The following is an 8992-nucleotide window of genomic DNA, read 5'->3' as shown; positions in this document are numbered from 1 at the left end:
TCGAGCATTAGGATTGTGGTACACTATGACTTGACCTAATTTGTTAAGACAAATATTGACCAACATATAAATATATATACTTAATTTAGGTTCGTGAATCCGAGGTCAACCTTGCACTTGTTTAATGACGTCATATGTATTTTTACTATGAAATACAGTATTGTGAGTTTCATTTGCTCCCTTTCTAAATGCTTTTGCAATATATATTTTTGGGACTAAGAATACATGCGCTGCTTTTATAAATGTTTTACGAAATAGACACAAGTAATCGAAACTACATTCTATGGTTGGATTATCGAATCAAATATCACCCCTTTTAGCTTGGTAGCCTAAGAATTTGGGAACAGACACCCTAATTGACGCGAATCCTAAAGGTAGATCTACGGGCACTAACTCCCCATATACTGGAAAATGGTATGCTTTAGTACTTTGAGTTATTTATACAGATGAATTTCTGTTTTGGGGATATTCTATATGCATTATGTTAACGTCGGTTACCAGGTGTTCAATCCATATGAATGATTTTTTTAGGCAAATTGCATGATGTTATGAGAAATGGAAATATGAAATCTTGTGTTCTATTAAAATTATGGAAATGATCGATGGTGATAAACTAATGAACTCACCAACCTTTTGATTGACACTTTAAAGAATGTTTATTCTCAGGATTGAAAGAAATCTTCTGCTGTGCATTTGCTAAATTTAAAGATATTACTTGGAGTCATTCATGGCATATTTCAAAAGACGTTGCATTCAAGTCGTTGAGTTCAGTAAAGATTATGATTAAGTAAATGACAGATTAGATCATTTATAGTTGGATATTATGAAATGGTATGCATGCCTGTCAACTTTCGATGTAATGAAAGTTTGTCTTTTAAAACGAATGCAATGTTTGTAAAATGTATCATATAGAGGTCAAATACCTCGCGATGTAATCAACTATTGTGAATCATTTATAATGTATATGAACGGGTCCTTTCAGTTGGTATCAGAGCAGTGGTCTTAGCGAACCAGGTCTGCATTAGTGTGTCTAACTGATAAGTCGTTAGGATGCATTAGCGAGTCTGGACTTCGACCGTGTCTGCATGTCAAAAGTTTTGCTTATAATTTGTGTCGAAAATCATCTATTTATCATCCTTATGAAATTACCTGCTCATCATTCTTAGTCTAGACACGTCTTACAGCATTGATTGCATGAATAGTGTATAGACAAAATTCATATCTTAGCATATCTGTTAATCCATATCTTAGCGTATCTGTTACTGCAGACTTTATCTGACACGTTCCCGTAATTCTCTCCGTAATCTACGGGATCTTTTGTACTATGTATAGGTATTCTATGTAATTAGAATATCATCCGATATCCGAAAATCATTTTATATTGAAAAACCCTTTACTCAATCGTACGAAATGGAACTCACCACTACTTCAAGTCCCTCAAATTTCGACAGCTATTCCGACATGGATGTTCACCTAAACTCCGGAAGCAGCATCACCAGAATGAATCAACCAATCGGCCATCCCCAATTCATCTGATGGGTTCGTAGCCTTCTCAATCATTGGAGACAAGAAGAAGGTGATCCCTTCCATCCATCATATTGCCCTCTTTGCGATGAACCTGAAGCACTTACCGGCAAACCTGTTCGTAATACCATTTTCTCTCATTTCCAGAGTATTTCGTCACGATTATATACTATCTCACATTTTAGATCTTATTCATCTGCTCGTTCAAACCGCCAATTGTCCCGGAGTAATCGAAGAAGTCAACGAGCTTCGTGCATGAGTAATGATTTTGGAAAATATGGTGCAAAACTTATCAGATTCACTAACACCAACAGTACCATCAACAATCCATGCCTCAACATCTCATTCTGTACCTCGAGTAAAATCATCGTTTTACGTGTCGTTCTACATCAATTATCTTCGTTCTTGATGGCGATTATGTAATCTCTAATGTTTTAGAGATTATGTATTCTAGTTTTAATGGTAAATCAAATGAGATTAATATTATATTAACTCATTAAATCCATGATTTCATCAGAAGAAAATATATATGTAAGTATATTTTCATAAAGATTGTAATTAAAAATTCTTTCGTACAAACTGTTAATGGTAAAAATATTTTAACAGGTAGGTAATACCCGAGGAATATTTAGATTTCACATTAATAAGTTACCCTGTACATTCTTCGAATCTGATTCAACAGTCATTTACTATCCTACTTATATCCACAGATATACGAATCCGTTCACCGCAGAGTAACCTTTTTCATTCAATTTCATATTTGGATTTTAACTTATCAGAATCCAGCAAGTGGCATAATGAAGAAAACATTGAACAAAATAAAATTTGTTAGAAACAAACGAATTAACTATGAGAAATTCTATTAAGAATCCACGCTAATAAAATCCTAGCTAACTGTTCCTAGCTAACTGTTAATTCCTTATTACATTTATTTATCGCAATTTATTTATCGCAATTTTAATTCTCGCAATTTTATTTATCGTCATTAAATTTCTGTTATTTATTTTACGCACTTTAAATATCGGGACACGTATGCAATGTTTTGACAAATCATATCGACGCATCTATCTATATATATTATTTGGAATAACCATAGATACTCTATGTGCAGTAATGATCGAGTTAGCTATACAGGGTTGAGGTTGATTCTATAATAATATATATACTTTGAGTTATGATCGAGTCTGAGACATGTATATAACGGACCACGACACGTATTAATTAATTCGAATATTATATATTAAACTATATATGAATTTTTGAACTACAAATTGTGGACTGCTAACTGTGGACTGTTAACATTGGACAATTAAAATGAATTAAAAATATTGATTATAACATATGAAACTAAACAATTCTTCAAGTTTGCCACTTGATTTCATCTTAAACCTCATTTGTATCTCGACGATTACGATCTGCGTTTAAACCTTTCATGATTCTTAAAACACCTCCACCGAGAGGATAAACCAACCACACTTCATCTACAGAAGAAAAGATTGATGCATATAGTTATACACCTGAAAACTCTCGGAACTTGAGTAAACGTTTAACACGTATCTGTGCTAGCTCATTTGGCATTGTTATTACCGAAAATAACATTACAATTCTTTTTCAAATTAGCCAATTTTGTCACAGCTTCAGCAAATCAACTTCAATTTTTCGTTCGGATTAGCCTTATTATAACCTTGATTATATAAGTTTCATTTCATCATCATTACCGGAGAACCGTTTATATTCCGCCACATTAGCAGTAAACTTACCAGCAACTTCGTTGCTCCTTGGCTTAAATCTCTCCGAAAAAATTACTATACTTATTTATTGAAAACCTATCATGTACTCATTGACATCTTGTAACAATAGTTGCTATACCAAATACCGGGAGGCATTAATCATTAATTCTCGAATTTCACAGCGTTCCTACGACAACAGTTATATATCTATATATAACGTATATCTTCTGGACTGATAAATTTCAATTCGGAATCACTGAATTCCTGAAAAGCACTCTAGCTTATGAATCAGATCTTTGAGTTTTGTAAAAGCTGATGAAGCAGTGAAAACTGAAGACTGCTGTGACGACCCATCCTTATCCACCTGGACGAAGTCATCAACATTTGGTCCCATTGCGATGATCGACTCCAAATAATGTCCTTAAATTTAGCAAATGCACAGCGGAAGACTTAATTCGTACCTGAGAATAAACATGCTTTAAAGTGTCAACCAAAAGGTTGGTGAGTTCATAGGTTTATCCTAACAATCATTTCAATATTTTAATAGACCACAAGATTTCATATTTATAAACATAATACACTCGCAAGTGTATGTAAAGCATTCTAAGTGGTTGAGCACTTGGTAACCATACTTAACTATTAATCAACGTCGCATATTCCCTTTATTATGAAATCTCACTACACTGTACCAAATGTAGCCTATAAAACGAAGTACTGTACAACCGTTGAATACTGGTCGTCCAGTCCGGTTGGGGTTGTCAGGCTCGATAGATCTATCAACAGGATTCGCGTTTACAATACCACATGTAAATGGTAGTTACCAAGCTACAGGGAAGTATGCCAGTGGTACAACTCAACGTAGAATATATTTTAAGTACTTGTGTCTATCTCGTAAACATTTATAAAAGCAGCGCATGTATTCTCAGCCCAAAAATATATATTGCAAAAGCAATTAAAAAGGGAGCAAATGAAACTCACTATACGATATTTTGTAGTAAAAATATTCATACGACGGAACTGAACAATGCATGGTTGGCCTCGGATTCACGAACCTATATCATTTATATATATATTAACACACAAGATAGTAATCGAACAAATTCACATATATATATATATATATATATATATATATATATATATATATATATATATATATATATATATATACATATATATATATATATTATTAAAGATTTAATTGTTATTTTAATTAGGTTTTTCATTAATAACTTTATTAATTATAAAAGTATTAAAAAATTATGTTATGTGTAGTAAATATAGTGTTATATAACTAATTGTTATTTGATAAAATAATATTGATAATGATAATAAATAAAAGTTGTTTTATTTTACAATAATAATAATAATAATAATAATAATAATAATAATAATAATAATAATAATAATAATAATAATAATAATAATAATAATAATAATAATAATAATAGTTATTATGATAATGATATTGATAATGTAAAAATAATAATATTAATGTCAAAATAATAATAAAGATAGTAATAATAGTAATTTTGATAAAAATGATAATTTCTCTAATTATGATAATATTAATAGTAAAAAAAATGTTACTTTTAATATAAATGATAGTTTTTAATAAAAATGATACTATTAATAATATTAATGATATTATTAATAATAATTTTAATAATACTAATAATAATAATAATAATAATAAAAATGATATTAGTAATAATAATAATAAATAGATAAATAACTACCTTAAGGGAGTAGCCCTAAAAATAATGCCCAAGTCCGGGTTTGAACCCGCGACGTCCCACTAACGCCTTTAACCATTCCTCTGTCACCTCATTTTAGTTTCATCCCTATTTTTATTTAACCTAAATTACTTCTATTTTCCAATTTCATCTTCTTTATTATTTATAACTTCATGTTAATCTAATTCTAATACCCTAATCATTATTTGACATCGTCATTATCATTGACTAATCTATCATAACCTTGCCTAACCAAAATCATATCATCATCATCAACCCTAACATCATCATCATGTTCATCTTATTATGATCATCATGATCATAATCTAATCAATCATTATCTAAAACATTATAGTATCATTTTCATGGTACATCATCATAATATTTTCATATCATTCGGTTACCTTCCCAACAACATAACCATTTTCATCACAATCAAATGATATGTGTGTGTTTGATTTATGTCGAGTAGGGACTAGATTACTTAGAACGATGTCTTGCAAGAATTCGTGACCCAATTGTCTCACTAACCCAAAAGCAATTAATAGCCCAAAACTAAAATCTCGGCCCAGACTTCATTCCCATATCATAACCGACCCAATTTACAACCTATATGTTCTCAATTACCGAAAATAGAAGAAGCCATAGCAGATGGTGGCGTAATATTTTAATTAAAGTAAACATCATTATCGTGTGTGTTGTCCAGCACAAAAAAAAAATTATAGTTCGATGTCTCCTTGCATTTTGGTTCCCATCCCTCTTTATTCTTTACAGCACATGATCTTATCTTTCATGTATCATCAAATTTGGAAATTTTCTTTTGGATAAACTAATTACCCCAAGTAAAAAAAATACGTATGATATTGGAGTCTTTCCCTCCCCCACTTGCCGACACCCCACTTGATATTTATATAATTTCTTTCTTGTTTCTTTATGGAAAACAAAAAGAAAAATGTTAGTTTGGTGGGTTCTCTTGACTAGAAGTTAATTGAGCAGGTTTAATGTGTTGATGAAGTGCTTTGGTCTGATTCAAAAAGGAACTAGGTAGTAACAACGATGATGAAGAAGATTGTGATAGGTTTGGGTCTAGGTGGTCGTTTAGATATCGTAACAAAATAGAAAAAAAAAATCGAGCATGGTTCTGGGTTTTGGGCTCTTAAACGTGAATAGAAACAGATTCATGGCAGCTGCAATAATTGGTTTGGTGGTGGCGAAGAAGTGGGTTTCGAACAGAGAGAGGGAGGAGAGATAAAGAGATAAAGATTGCCGATGGTTATGGAAGACGGTGGTAAGGTGGTAGCCGATGGTTGTTTGTTGGTGATTCAAGAAAAAGAGTGGTGGTTGATTAGGGTGATGGTGGATAGGGTGATGAAAGTGATGTATGTCGATGTGATATGGTTAGAGGATAATGGTTTTGGGTGATGGTTTTGAAGGTGGTTACTCATGAGGTGATCGATGATGGTTGTCAAAGTGGGTTTAGCGATGAAGGTTGTTCATGGTGATTGATGGTGTCGGTTGAAATGGTGGAGGTGGCCGGATGGTGTAGAGTGGTGATGGTTGTATGGTGGTGGACGATGGTCGGGGTTAGGGTGGTGTTTAAGGGTGAAGATCAAGTGTTAATGTATGGATGTATATACATATACATGTGGTTCTATATATAGCTTCAAGAATGATTTAAAAACAATAACAGTATATTTTAGTTAATAATTTAAGTCTCGGGTAGTGTTTCTCTGCCGACACTAGCATAGTCATAATTTCGTGCTCCCTTGCTAAACGGTTACGGGTAAATTTAATTCGGAAAAATCCCATATTTTAAAACTAAATCCATTTATTCATTTCACTCATTAATTGTTTGAAAACTGATCAAAAAGGTTCGATAATTGTTTATTTTCTGTTCCAATTTATGTGTACAGAGTACTAATATTTAAACTTACAAATGTAAAAATATTTTTATCAAATCTAAAATTTTCATAATCGATTTACACTCCAACTTTTATTTTAATCCTTCATGAATATGTACAATATCTATATTAAAACTAACAAAACATCAACCGGGTGTTACTGACGTTTGCCAATTAAGCTCGAAACCATTTATTTTCCATTTACTCTCTCTCTCTATATATATATAATCAGTTTTAACTAACAAGTTTTATCTCATAACAAATAGATTTAATATTATTTTATATATTTCCAAGTAGTATTTATATACATATTTATATATACACACACACACACACACACACACACACACACACACACATATATATATATATATATATATATATATATATATATATATATATATATATATATATATATATATATATATATATATATATATATATATATATATATATATATACTTATAATTGTAGTTTTCATTATATCGCATATATATTTATTTCCAACAATTAACTTATATATTATTTCAAATAATATTTCAAATTATTATATATATGTATCTATTTACAAATAGTTGTTCGTGAATCGTCGAAAACAGTCGAACATCAATTGAAAATATGAAACAGTTCAAAATTTTTGAGACTCAACCTAACAGACTTTTCTTATCGCGTCGAAAATATTAAAATCGTATCGAGAGTTCCGTTCAAAATTAGTCAAAATTTTTCGGGTCGTGACAACTGCCTTAACAGTCAAAAGTTTGATGATAAAGAATGGAGTGTTGGAAACACTCAATGGAAAAATTTGTACTGAAAAACGGATTGAGCAAACCATGAAGGAGGTTGTGGACAAATCACAAAGACTAAACCTGCCTTCAAAGAATCCAAATGATTCAGTATCTGATGAAGTCGTTAACGAATACCTTGCTCCAGACTCTACTCTTTTACGGACAAATCTTCTTCATCATCCATCGACATTAGAAAATTCTAAGATATCATCGTATCTTTCATTATAAATATCCTCCATATTTTTGAAGATATTTCCATAATTATTCTTATCTGAAATCATTTACCTCTTCGCGCTGTCTGTATTACATCATAAAAGAAACTATTTTAGTTTCTAAATTCTAAAACTTTCGAATTTAAAATAGGAATATTTTTGAAGTAGTGTTGGGAACTGAAGCATGAATTAGTATAATATAATGACACTTGATCAACGCGATTATATTACAGTAAGTCATGCTGAGTTTCTAAATGAAACGTGATGAGTCACAGATCATAACATCATCATGTGCTATGTTACATGACTCTTGTATTCTCTTTAACCTCTAAAATATCAAGAAAATATTTCTTGATGATTCGGCCTTTTCCGAGGTATTCTAGTAATTTGACAAGTCAAGATTGTGCCATTACAATTTCCTTCTTAGAACATTAACAATGTTCATTCCGAAATTCATATCTACGAATTCTGGACCATTACAAGCGGTGCTTAATCGCAAGAAGAAGAAACGAAAGGACAAAACTCTGAAATAGAAATTTGGGGTATAAATCGCTGCAAATAAAAGAGTGCATTAACTGGGGATGACAATAATTATAGAAGACAGAAACAGGGACTTTGAAATATAAGGAAAGATATAAAACCCAGCAACAGCACATAAATTACAAACCGTGTATATCAATGTTAATCGCAACATAAAGACACGGGAGAATAAAAAGCACTATAACCCCAAGGGTAAAGTAGAAGTAAGCAGATTCCTCTGGTAGAAGATGGAAAAGGAGAATGATTGTTGTGATAGTAAGGATAAGGACAAGGATCAGAACTGGATTAAGCATTTTCATAATCTTTGAAATTTGGGAATTGGGTATAGGAATGATAAAAGTAACGGAACGGAAGAAGTTAATTTATAGTGAAATATCTGATATAGAAATCAAGGCAGATCTCCGCATTTAACTAGAGAGATCCTAATTTCCTTATTCGTCGAAGAATCAAATCTTTTACATTTCGAAGATTTTTTTTAAATCCCTTGAATTCCGGAATTCAACCAAGACAACGTCAAAAGTTAAGACGAAACTTTATTTCTCATTTCAATCCTTTTGTGAAAAC

The sequence above is a fragment of the Rutidosis leptorrhynchoides genome, chromosome 2 (genome assembly GCF_046630445.1).
Source record: "Rutidosis leptorrhynchoides isolate AG116_Rl617_1_P2 chromosome 2, CSIRO_AGI_Rlap_v1, whole genome shotgun sequence".
NCBI classification, from domain to species: domain Eukaryota; kingdom Viridiplantae; phylum Streptophyta; class Magnoliopsida; order Asterales; family Asteraceae; genus Rutidosis; species Rutidosis leptorrhynchoides.
Note: the sequence above shows the minus strand (reverse complement) of the source record.